This window comes from Lepisma saccharinum, chromosome 2 (genome assembly GCF_977018435.1).
Source record: "Lepisma saccharinum chromosome 2, izLepSacc3.1, whole genome shotgun sequence".
Lineage (NCBI taxonomy): Eukaryota > Metazoa > Arthropoda > Insecta > Zygentoma > Lepismatidae > Lepisma > Lepisma saccharinum.
The window spans coordinates 108,389,290-108,403,174 of record NC_139230.1 but is presented as its reverse complement, the minus strand read 5'-3'; the positions used below and the strand labels follow the sequence as shown (position 1 = coordinate 108,403,174).

Below are 13,885 nucleotides of genomic sequence, written 5' to 3'. Positions count from 1 at the left end.
TAGTGTGCACTAGATTGGTTCATTTGTAGTGACGTGCTCAGGAATTTGTAAAGAGGTATGTGAATATAATAATGTGCTAATGCTAATTTTTTAAACATTGAACTCATAATTTAATATATCTCTGTCCATCTCATTATCCTACTTAGGAACTCATTAGTATTGCAGGAGTCATACTGAAAAGAAATCTCACGTGACAATGACGAGAAATTAGATTTACGGAAGGAATAGTTTTCATATTTTAAAACCTCGAAGGGCCATGGGCTATCTCCCGACTGTCAGTCTCCCTTCCACAATCCTACCTAGAGTTATCTTCAACTGGCAACGAGGTGACGTTGGTCAGCACGTCGAACCCTCAGCCGGTATAGAAGATATCTGAAACCAGGTTGTACCAGTCACTCGTAGCTCCCCAATTTCCTCACGATGGTGGGTTGCCACCGGTCCTATACAGATAACAGGCCGAGAACCCAGGACGACTCAAATCCATGCCGTCCCGCTGCAGTCGGAGTCCAAAGCACAGAGTCTTAGACCGCACCGTTACGGAGGAGGAGAGTTTTCATATTTTGTTTCTTATAAATGTAGACAATACATGAAATATATTACGCACCAAAAATTAGTGTTAAAAAATAGCCGGTTCTACAAGAGATTCGAACCTTCGATCTTCACTCAACTAGGATGCTATTTTTAGCAATTTCCCATTTTCTCACTCAATAACCTTCGTTGAACATTTGTCTTAAGAGTCGTTAGCAATCTTGTAAACCTTATTAACCTATCTGCTGTCTATCACAAATGTATTTTACAACCTGGAGTAGATTTTGATGTCTGCAATTTAGAACTTGACTTTCGTGGTAAGTAATTCTCTACCGTCTACTATAATAAATAAATCAAAGTCTACATATATCATATTTTGTAAATGCGAAATGTCATTGTTAAATGTTACAAAAGCTTTCTCATTCCACCGTTCGTTCCAGATTTAGCCACAGCCACCGCGTATTTGCATTCTGGAAACCAGCGTGAAACGTGTTTCCCACATTTACAAGGTCAGGTGAACCATTATCAGTTGTATTGGATGCCTGTGAACATGTTACTTCATACGTCATGGTACTGTGGTGGATTTCTTCCCTTTCCCCTTTTACCTTGAACGGTAGTAATCCCCGACTGGGCACGACAAAACAATCACAGAAAAGCAGACTGTCTAGTAAATCGCATGCCATGTATTATTTCGATCTCCTAGGTTTTGGAAAGTGAAATAACAAAAAGTATGTAACATTAATTCATAATGGTTGACTTCTTTGGGTATTATTCCATGACACTTTTCTACTTACTCCAATGAAACTTTTGTCTACTGTTTTCAGTAGATCAATAGGTGTTTTGAAACATCTATGTTAATTTTTTTTTAAATTTGAATTACAATTTGTGTGCCTGAAAACTTAGGGTATTTTACACCCATCACACTATACGGGGTCCAGCCCCTTATCGTGACAAAAAAAAAGCGTGTCTGAAAACTAAAATATCCTTACCTGGGTTAAAAGCTGAGCCTGTAAAGTGACAGTCAGCACAAACAAGGACAACACACACACAGTCCTACAAAGATTATATTAACAGTAGGTCCAGTCACCAGAGTCTCGTTAGTCTGCAAAATGCAGTTCAGGGTGTACTACATGGAAGTGAGGTTGGTTTAAATTTTAAATAGATATAAAAACAAATTGTTAGTGAGGAGAAATAAAAAGTTATATTTACAGCTAACATGCTGAGCTAAACACTCTACAAGGGTGTAAGGGATGACCTTCAACGAAGTATGTACACCCAATTGTTGCTTCCACATAGTACACCCTGGACTTCAGTTTGCAGGCGAACGAGGTTCTGGCGACTGGCCCCATGGCCAGTATAATTTTCTGTGTTGTCCTGTGTTTGGTCCTTGTGGGTGCTGAGTGCCTCTTTACAGCCTCAGCTTTTAACCAAATTCAGAATATTTTAATATTTTAGTTACAACACGACGTTACTGTTATGTTATTTTAGTTCTGGTAAGGGGCTGGACCCCGTATAAAGTGACAGGTGCAAAATAGCCTAAGTGCTGACACACCCAAAATTTTGAATTCAAATTCAAATTCAAACACACCGAAGAGAATATTTCACTTGTAGTTCCTCAACTGTAATTACACATTAGGCCTACTGAAAGCGTTTAGTAGGAAATCATTGATTTTGAGTAGATTTCCGAGAGACACAGTAGAGTACTAAAATTGATAACAGTAGATTCTGTCTACTGTAAACAGTAGAAATTACATAGGATTATAACGAAAATGAGAATGAAACAGAGAAACAATGATAATGAATAATACGAATATCTACCCTACCACCACAACCTCAATTCTCGAAGCTGTAGCCTCTCCATTTAAAACGATTGTGTCGTAAAGATAGTAGATTTTGCTTAAATGTTTTGTGCCATTCACACCACCTTTATTGCATTTGCTACAAAGGATCGTTTGGGTGTGTTGTTAATAAAGAGGCGGGTGGGGATTATATTTCTAATGCATGTTGAACGAATTGGTCTTAACTCAATAATCATGCCGTAAGAAGGAACGAACTCGTGGGGTAGTGGTTTTCGCACTGGGTTGTCACTCTAATGGACATAGGTTCAAATCTGCACGGTGGCAAAAACTTTTCGTAAGATTTATTCGTTCCCATTGTTACTATTTGAATTAGTCTTCTTTGAAACTAACAACGAAAGATTATACAATTAACTCTCTCTCTTTCAAAATGGTAATATGAGGACAGGTTTCTTATTATAAGAATTGGAAATTTTAGTGGTCTCAACGCATCTAAAATCCAAAATACTAGATCGACGTTATTTTCTACTGAATTCTAAATCCACGTTATACACAGATAGGCTAATGGGGCATGGACCTACAGTTTAAAGTGACATACGAACCACTATGTGTCTCCACTTGTTATCCTGCACTGAACGTAAAACAAACAGCTCCCCGACCCCATTTTTAAAACAAATTTACATTAAATATGGTATTTATAAGATAATCATCATTGATTTGATTGTTTTTATTACTGAACGTCAAATAAAACATTTTCCACAATCGCCTCTTCGTCCCATCTCTCCCAATATCTTTCTGTCCCTCTCTTTTCCCCCCTTCCCCACCCCCCACACACATGTATCAAAATAAATATTTTCTTAGGTTTGTATGTGTATAAATATAACATTAAATACCCCCCAAAATACTATTTATTTTCTACTTTCCGTCACCCCTCTCCCACTCCCACAACCCCTCATTATTATTGGCGTTCCCCAGACCAAGTGGTAATGTATCGACGTCTTGTAATCGGTGTGTCCTTTTCCGAGTTCCAGTCAGGTCGCATAATGTTTCAGATTCCAATTTAAATGTATCCCGAGTCGTGATTAGCCTATGTGTGCAAAAAGTGACGTTAAAACGAACTCTTGACCTCAATAATACAAGTTGTGTATTTTCTTTCAGCTGTGGTTCCCTCTTTTCGCGAGAAATAACGAATTAACCTAATCATTAACTCAACAAATAAAAATGCATCTCTAAATTAATTAATGAAAACTGTTATTACACCCAAACCACTATTTTATCGTAAATGTAAATGAAATGTAATCTCACGTAGTGAAAACAATGTGAAAATTGTTCTAATGAGTGATATATGATTGTCAAACACATACATGAATACATTATATTAAGCTCGTGAACTATAATTGGGACAATTTAATACTAATTTGAAACGATTAAAGGCATTAAAACGACAAAGTAAACTTTTGCGCAATCTTTCTGCCGATTCGCATTATTGAAACAATATTTAACCAATGGGGACGTTATCTCATATTTGGAAATGCTGCATTGGTTGAACTTCCTGTGGACAAGACCGTGAGTCACGCCTCCTGTTCTTCTGAATCGAACTTCACTCTGATTGGAGGATCGTATATTTCACAACACTTCCTTGTTTCAGAGCTACCAACATAATTTCGTAAGACGTTGGACTTAGAAAAAATCCATGCGACAGATTTTTTGAACATGACTGTACCTAACATGTACATATCTTGTAAAGAAATAAATGGGACACTATAATATGGACTTACTACCTATGGTACATCCAGGGATTTGAAAAAAGGGGTGTGGTTGTAATGGAAGCTTATGACTGTATTTAATATAGATTATTATTGTAGTAGTAGTATATTTTACTCTATTTTCAAGCATTTGACATTTTGCACCAAATGGGGGTTTAATCTCATACCAATACCCAACAATGTTGTTACACGACTGTCTAACAATGTTAGAATCTAAAGAAACAGGTGTGCAAAAAGTAAAGCACAGAAGAAAGTCAAATAAATTTACATAGTAAGGTCTAATATAGTGAATTATGCATAATAGTAGTTTTATGTAAAAAAAAAAATAATGATAGTAAATTATTCAAGATCCTGCTCTTCTCAAAAATTTGGTAAATTGATATGAGACCAGTGCAAAAATAATAATTTAAGAGTCACCCTGTTACATCAATTTTACATATAAAAAAAGTTAAAAATGGTTCGCCATGGTAATTAAAGATTTCTAATTTGACACAAATTCATGATAAATCTATGAAAGAAAATACGTTGTTAGCAAATTTTGTGCTTTCACTTCATTTATCTTCACTCTTGATGTACAAAGCATTGTATTTCAAGATATAACATGCTGGTGAAGCTACAGATCAGAGAATTTAGACTGTTAAGATTTTTTTCTACAGAAACTGTTAGTGTTATTTCTTTTGCAATTGTAATTCACCAGTTGACATTATTTTACCAAATGATCATCTGATATCGAATTAATGAGATTTTACTGTGTATGTTTTATGCTTTCATGCTTATTTATCTTTTGCTTACATCACAGCATGAAGGATGTCAAGTTATTTAATAATTGAGCAAATAAATCAAAAGTAGTTAAATTCTTGATTGTAGCAGCTGTAATGAATGCAGAATTTTTAAAGCTGCTTTGTTATGTATTGTTTTGAATGCTTTTGCATATGAAAATGTGCTTATGTGATTTATTCAGTTTTATAATTTTCTAATATTTTGGCTAGAATCATTGTTTAAATAATTTTAATGTATTATTTATTTATGTATGCATGTTCAAACCCAATGGTTCGTGATCTCCTGCTGTAAGAAAGGTATGATTTTTTTATCTTCAAATGTTTCAGAAATAAGAGATCAGCAATTAATTCTCCATTCAATAAAGAATTCTGCTTCTCTAAGACACCCCTCCATCTCTCCTGTAGGATTGCCTTGTCATGGCGAGGGGGTTTAGTAGTGAGAGCACAGATGCCTTCTCTTAACTAAGGCTCCTACTAGAGGAGACAACCTCGAAGAAAAACCTATCCCAAGGTGGTTGTTTTATGTGTCGATGGGACAGTGTTTGCTGCAGAGGTAGGTGCAGTCACAGACGTAGCTGCAGGGTTTTCAGCTTGGACCTTGCATAGCCTTCATTTTTGGGAGTAGGCCTTCCTCCACATACAGGGCATTTCGAGGCGACTTTTTATGGACCCTGTAATTAAAATCTATATGCTTATGGTTTTTAAAAACACTTCAAATGGGGAGAAACCCCTAAAGCATGTTTGGCCTTTCAGTCTCCTTTGTATGGAACCGACAAGTAACATCACAACCACCTCACATTTTCTTGTTATTAGTAAAGTTGAGACAACAGCGAGTAGGGATACCTCAGACAACACCAAGAAGAATGGAGCTGCTACATTGAAGGACCTGTCACCATTCCTCATTAAGAAACAACTAGACATGTCACATGTCCCAGACATAAAAAACTGTGAAATCTCCTCATCAAGACGAACACAGATTTCCAGACAAATAACCTTTTGAAGCTAAGAATTTGGGCAACTTTCCTATTCAGGAGGAACCACACTGTCAACTGAATAGCTGTAAAGTTGCCATACACCATTGGGATTTGTTGAATGCTATGGAGGAAGAAATCTTGCAAGAACTTGCAGACTAGCATGTAACAGCAGTGCATCAGATAAAGACCAGAAAGTCTGGAGAATTATTACCAACTGCCTCCCTCATTCTTAATTTTGGTGTGACCACTCTCCCGAGTAAAGTAAAGGATATATATTACATACCAAACTCAATGTGGTGTTTCAGATGCCAACACTTTGGCCATACTGAACCATCCTATAAGGCCACTACTGCCATTTGTGGCAAATGCAGCCACCCCAATCATGGCATGCCAATCTGCGCCAAAATGTGAAAATTGCAAAGGCGAGCACCCTGTTTGGCACTGTGATTGTCCCACCTACAAGCTAAAGGATGCCTCCGAGAAAATATATGTACACCATTAAATGTGTCTTCCTCTGCCACTGCTGCTGCTGCTCTAATGTGTTGCAGCATAGGCATCCAAACCAGAGGTGCTTCAGACGACACGACACTACTTCCTGAAGTCTCTTGTCCTTACTCAAGCCAGCCAGTGCCTACTACTTGCTCCACAGCAAAGAAACACTCACCATTTATGTACATGAGAAAATATTTCCGTAAGTCTAACAGCTCTCCAGTCAGGGTGGTATCTACCACCCTAAAACTTAAATTGCCGCTGAAAGTGGCCCAGTAAGTGTGGGACACACCTGCCACAATTTCCCCATCCCCTTTTTCCTCCTTGTCCTTACCACATGAGGAGGAAGTATCAGATGAAGAATTTACAATGGTGACCGCGGTGGCTCACTCGGTAACACGTCTGACAACCATGCTATAGTTCCCGGGTTCGATCCCTGGCCAGTTCAAATCCGGAAACTTTTCTAACGTTGGAAGCGGCTTTGTTTCATGTGTCCTTGATGCTGCATATGCTTCAATTCCCAATCCCAGCGGACCTGCAAAGCATTGCTCAGTTCCCTGGTGGTCTGTAGCCATCAAGGATTGCAATGAGAACTAAGTTCTCTACCCCTACAACTCTCCATTCACCAAATGGGAGTTCAATAGCATGCTTTGGGATTCCAAAAAGCAGCTCCTGGAATGAACAGGATCCACTACGATATGCTTCATCATCTGCGTAAAGCAGCTAAATACTTCCTTCTCACATCTCCTGGAAGGAGGCTATTATTGTTCCTATCCTGAAGCTAGGAAAAGATCACAGCACAGCATCCAGTTACAGGCCCATTGCCTTAACTAGCTGTATGTACAAGTTGATGGGGTGCATGGTCAACAAGCATCTCGCTTGGTTCTTGGAGGTGGACTCCCTTATTAACAACTTTCAATGTGGGTTTCGATTCAACCGTTCCATGTTGGATCATCTGGTTCAGCTGGAAATGCATATTCAGGATGCTTTGTCAACAAGGAACATCTACTTGCAATCTTCTTGGACCTGCAAGAGACCTGTGACACATTGTGGCATTTTTTTTTTAATAATCAAACAGCTCCACTCTTGGGATGTCCATGGCCGCATGGCATATTTTATTCAGGACTTCTTGTCAGATCCATGTTGGGAACTCTTCCGGACCTTCATCTACAAGTCAACGGTGTCCCTCAGGGCAGTGTACTGAGTGTGACTCTTGTTTGCCATATCAGTCGACAGTATTATGGCAAACATTCTTGCCCCTGTACATAGGTCTCATGTATGTGGATGACCTAACGATCTTTTGTCACGCATGGAATGTCACATCAGCTCCAACTAACAATAAATTGTTTCGTTGAGTGGTCCTCTCTAACTGGTTTCACCTTCTCACCCCAAGAAATCCATGTGCATTCATTTCTGTCATTATCTTACCTGCCATCTTGATCCTGATCTGTATAAAGGGAAGGGCCTCCCAGATGGCGCAGTAGTAGCATCGTCATCTTGTAATCAAGGGGTCCCGGGTTTGATACCTGGTGGAGGTACATAGTGGTTCGGATCCTACTTTAAACTGTAGGTGCAGTCCCAATTAGCCTTACTGTGCATAAAGTGGACTTAAAACACCAACCCAATCAATCAATCAATGTACAAAGGGAGAACGCTTCTGCGTTTTATGAATGAGGTTTGATTCCTTGGCCTCATTTTTTTATAAGAAACTACCACCTTCGCTACTTAAAGTTCTATTGCCTCTGGGTTCTCAACCTCCTATGTATTTTAAGTCAAACATCTTGGGATGCTGATAGAATTTTACTGTTCCACCTGTAAGTGAACAATTATCAGGTCACACCTCAATTATGGATGTGTTGTCTATTTGTCCACCCAACCTTCTCAACACCATTCATCATGCTGGTATTTGTTTGTCTTCAGATGTGTTTTGTACCAGTCACTACGTATACAGTGACTTATTTTGAACTACTACCTCCATCTTCGCTTGATGCCCTCGCATCCTTCATATCACACCATCTCAGATGAGAGAAAGCTGGCTATATACCAGCTACACCCTTGTGCCACAAGACTATTTGTTTGAACAACAGTCTCAGGTTACCAGCCAGGTTAAATTGGAATTAGCTTCCAATGTTTTGAGTGCATACATTCCTCTTATCATCAGGGAATGTAAAAATGGAGACCAGTGCAGGGTAAAATATAGGGCTTTGATGGGGTGGAGCTGGATGCTGTCTTCCTATTAGCTCGCTCTGGATCCTAGTGTTCTTATTGGCTGGTGCCATGTTTTTACAGAGGAGTGGGTTCGAGACGTGACTGAGCTGGAGTCCCATGTCCTTGTTGAGATTGGTGCTTTCCAGTGAAAAGGCCATGGCTTCCCTTACTCATCAGTCGTAGTAACCGGCACATTTGGTTATTATTTTGGTGTCTGCAAATAAAATCCTGTGTCCCTCAGTGATGTGTTCTTCTAGTCCTGACTTTTCTGGTTGGAATAATCTGATGTTGTGATGATGTTCATTGCACTGCTGTTCAATGGTGCATCCTGTTTGGCCTATATATGGTGTTCCACATGGTATACGGTATACTCCTGGAATTTTCGAGTTCCAGGTCATCTTTAACTGAACGGAGTAAAACCTTGGTTTTCAGTGGCGGTCTGTGAATGCTCTTTACCACATGCCTGGCAAGAATTCTGCTCAACTTCCCAGAGTGTGTTCGACAAATGGTAATACTGTTGTAGTGGGCATTCCTGTCCTGTGTTGTTACAAGTGGAGGGCTGTGCAGTGTAGAATCAGTTCTTGTAAGGACCTCGTCCCCATGTTCTGCTGCTCTGGGTCACACTATTGTCCATGGTTGGTGTCTGCAGGGATGAAACTGCCTTGGTGATCGCCCTGTTGATATATCAGATGTGTTATCCATTCTGCTGTAGCGTGGTCCTGAGATGAGTGAATTCTGATTGTAGATTCTCCTAATCCAAAATGGTTACTGCCCCATGGACTAGGGTGTTCAGAATGGCAAGACAGTGAAGATTATTCTAACCAGAAAAGTCAGGTCTAGCAGAACACAGCTTCACTGACCGACACAGGATTTTATTTGCAGACACCAAAATAATAGCCAAATGTGCCAGTTACTGAAATTGATGAGTAAAGGAAGCCATAGTCTATTCACGGGAAAGCACCAATCTCAACAGGGATGTGGGACTCCAGCTCAGTCATTCCTGGATAGTCATATATTTAACCCTACACTGGTCTCCATTTCTACATACCCTGATGATGAGAGCAATGTATGCACTCGAAATGTTGAAAGCTAATGCTGATGTAACCTGGCTGGTAACCTGAGAACAGTTGTTTGAATCACTTTGCCAGGAAAGCTACAATTCCTAAGGATATTTGTTGTTCATGCAGTCGAGATTTATCAGCACTTGGTGTTGACAGTGATATGCCTGGTTCCTCCATGCATACCCCCCATCCTAACTTCAGAATTTATTGCACCTTTGATTGACATGTCTTTAACTGTCCTCCCTAAGGCAGGAACACCAATTGTCGAATACCAGCAGAGGTTTTTAGGTCAAATCAGTTGGTTGCATCTTCATCACAGACTCTCAAAGTTCAAGTTACTTGTTACATCCTGCCTGTTCCATCTATATGGCAGAACTGTACCCAATCCTAAAGGCACTGGACTTTGCTGATGTCCATGCTCTGCAGAGGGTCCTTGTGTTCATTGATTTGACCAGCATGCTTCAGAGCCTGGAATCCCTGAATTCCAGGCATCTGGTAGTGCAGCGCATCCTTTGACAGCATTCCTTATCTGCCAGTGCTGTCCGCTTCTGCTGGGTTCCTAGTCACATTGGTATAAATGGGAATGAAGCAGCAGATGCTGATATTCTCGTGCATCTTCTGCCAGCTAGGAACCTGGAGACATTGTTCCCTTTTTGACACTTGGCAGGAAGAGTGGGATGCGGCAATGGGGAACAAGCTTCATGATATTAAGCCCACCATAGGTGCATGGTGTTGCTCGTCCTGTCCCTCCTATTGAGAAGAAGTTGTTCCAAGCCAGCTACATATTGGACTCAGCCATCTTACACGTGGCCACTTGCTACAAGGGCTGGACCCTCCAGTGTGTCATGTCTGTAATGTCATTTTAAGTTTTCGGCATATTCTTCTTCAATGTGATGACTTTGCTTTCCTCAGGCAGACTTTTAATCTTCCCAATTGCTTAACATCCCTCTTGGGAGACAACGACAGTGTTTTAGCAAATGTTTTTAGATATTTGAGAAGAGCTGGTCTCTTCCAGTATCTGTGAGGAAGTTTTTAGTGTATTTTTACCATTTTAATGTGTAGTGTTTGTGTTGTAAATCCCTTTACAACGTTGCACTTTTTTTCTCCAAGGGGCTTTTTACACCACTTTTATAACTTTAGGTACAAATTTTAGATAAGTAGCCATTTTCACATATATATGAAAGGTGCAAATTGGCCGTGTGTGCTTATGCACCCAAAAAATTTAACTCATTCATTCATTCTCTAAGAAACATTCTCAAATTGAGAACTTTAACTTTTTAGTTGATAGTTCTAAATTTTTAACAAAATTCATGCTGCGATATATATACAGTGTGTCCGGTTGAAAATATACCAGTAAGAAATTTGAATAACTCGACAACCGTTGGTAATAGAAATGTCCGGTTACCTTTATTTGGAAGAGGGAATCATAGAATTTTATGATAAGCAAAATAAAATTGCAGCACTCCCCTCAGTAGATCTCAATGTGAGCTCCTTTGGTGGCTCGACAAACATCAAGTCGGTGCTCAACCTCAATCCGTATGTTGCGCAATGTTTAACGTGTCACACACGCACATGCATTGATAATTCTTTCTCATAGATCATCCAACCCTTGCACAGGTGTTCGGGTAGACAATAGTCTTGACATACCCAAAATCCACATGCAGGTATTGAACATGAACGCGACAGCCCAAAGTTAAATGAGTGGTGTGCTTTGACATGAGATTCTGTAATTGGGCCTTTCTTCTTTGAAAGGGCTACAATTACGGAAGCAAGTTACCTTGAAATGTTAGAACAGTATGCTGTACCTTGTATACCTCATGGGTACATGTTCCAACAAAATGTCCCCCCTACCACATTATGCCCATTGTGTCAAGAACTTCCTTCATAACCATTTCCCTAACAATTGGATTGGGAGGGGTCAACTTAAATGGCCTCCAAGGTCACCCGACTTAGCTCCTCTGGACTTTTTTCTGTGGGGAAATGTCAAGACTATTGTCTATCGAACACCTGTGCAAAGGTTGGACGATATTGGCGTCTGTGACACGTCAAACATTGCGCAATGTATGGATTGAGGTTGAGTACCGACATGATGTTTGTCGAGCCACCAAAGGAGCTCACATTGAGATCTACTGAGGGGAGTGCTGCAATTTTATTTTGCTTATCATAAACTTCTATGATTCCCTCTTCCAAATAAACTTAATCGGACATTTCTATCACCAACGGTTGCCGAGTTATTCAAATTTCTTACTGGTATATTTTCAACCGGACACACTATATATAACTGCTCTTCTTGTTGAAGTTGAATGGATATGGTCATATCTAATTTTCCCTCCATAATACACACACAGGTATAGTATGTAGAATAGTAATGTAGCTGTTCAGTCAACTCTGACATGAAAATCACCTTACTCCAGTGACTCAGACATTAGGCCCAAAAAGATGCACTACCATCATGAGATAAGTATAAAGTGTTGTTATTTATTGCATGTAAGTATAAGGTAGCAATTTTAAACAAGGAAAAACTTGTGACTTGGTATAAGACTAAGTGAAGTGTGTGACAAAAGTGTTGGTAAACTCTTATTTCTAATGGAAAATAAAATCAGTCGATTGACAGAATTTTATTAGCATTTTCAAAAGTAGCTTACATAGGATTTGGACTAGATTTTTAAAGTTATTGTTGAAGATAATAAACTCATATTTCTAATGGAATTGTTGAATGGGATTAAAAAATGGCAACCTTGGTTGCCTAATCCACGTCCAAAAGCAAATGACAATCTATGGCATGGCATCATCTGCGTTCTCCCACCAAACCGAAGAAATCCAAGGATTCCACAAGGCAATGTAAAAATATCCAAGGAATATATGAGTTTTCATAATTCCAAAAATAGCATTTTTTACATAGAGGTTACTCAGTGTAAACTTCATGGCCAAAATTTCTCCGTAACTTTCAAAGTATTTTAATGAAGGATGTGTGTGAAAGTTAGTAACAAAATACAAGACACTTCCAGAAACTAGTACCTGTTCCATAATAAAAAAAGGACCAAATGAAGTTAGTTGAACAAAACCTTTTTACTCTGAAAGTACATACCTTGACCTGTTTTTCTTCATATCCGCACATGGGATTGATGCACTTATCACAGTTGTGCATACGCCCATCATATAGTTCTGGTGGAAGGATACAGAAACAGCATTGCCATACCATGGTTGCCCAGTATTAGTCAGTTGTTTGTAAGCTTGTTCTAGTTGCATCATGGTAGTGGTTGTGTACGTGTTTCCGTGGGTATTCAAGATGAACCAGAAAATCGAGATCCTCCCAAGTGTGAAATAAGAGCTGTCTTTCATTTTTTGCATGCTAGGGGAAGTCAACCTTCTGAAATTCATCATCGAATCATGGAGGTTTATGGCAATGAAGTGATGGATGAATCAACTATGGTGTAGGAAGTTCGAGGGTAGACAGGCCAATGTCGATGATGAAGAAGCCCTGGCCTCCCATCAGTCATTACAGATGATGTGCATGAAGTCATGCAACTCTGTTGATATGTGACCATTGATGAACTCCATACACATTTTCCACATATGTCGTGATCCATAATACATGACATAGTTACTAGTCATCTCAACTACCAAAAGGTGGGTGCCATTTCTGCTTACCAAGGAATACAAAAACCTGCATGGGAGCTGAATTGACATTTTTGACACAGTACGCAAAAATAGGTGATGGCATTCTGCCATGCATCATGGCAATGCCGAAACCTTGGTTGCCTAATCTGCATCCAAAACCAAATGACAATCTATGGCACAGCATCATCTGCGTTCTCCCACCAAACCGAAGAAATGCAAGCAGACCCTCTCCGTCCACAAGGCAATGACCACTGTGTTTTGAGACAGAAATGGTCCACTCCTTATTGTGTTTTTTTCACCCCATGGTCAAACCATCAAAGAGAACACATATTTTGAGACAATGAAGAGATCTAGGAGAGCTATTCAAAATCACAGGATTGGCCTCTTGTCTGACGACGTGATCACCCTTCCATGACAATGCCCAGCCACATCCTTTCTGCAGTTTTTCTAAAACTGAAAGTATCTCATTTCTCAGTAGTATTCTTGGTTTTGTGGAAGTTTTTGTGTGTTTTGACAAGGAAAATGTTGAATGAAATAAAATCCTGTCAGAGTAAACGATTGGACTTCCTGTTCGATAGCATTATATTATCTTGCATCTAATCAATACATGAGATATCCTTACTGTACTTCTCTTTGTGATTGATTGATTGATTTGTTTGTTGT

The 13,885-nt window shown here is 39.5% G+C and overlaps 1 protein-coding gene across 1 annotated transcript in view; it reads left to right on the top strand.

Moving 5' to 3' along the window:
• Positions 1–13,885, top strand: part of LOC145984107 (KICSTOR complex protein SZT2-like) — a 324,200-nt gene that overhangs the window by 271,534 nt on the left and 38,781 nt on the right. The gene's annotated exons all lie outside the window — the stretch shown is intronic.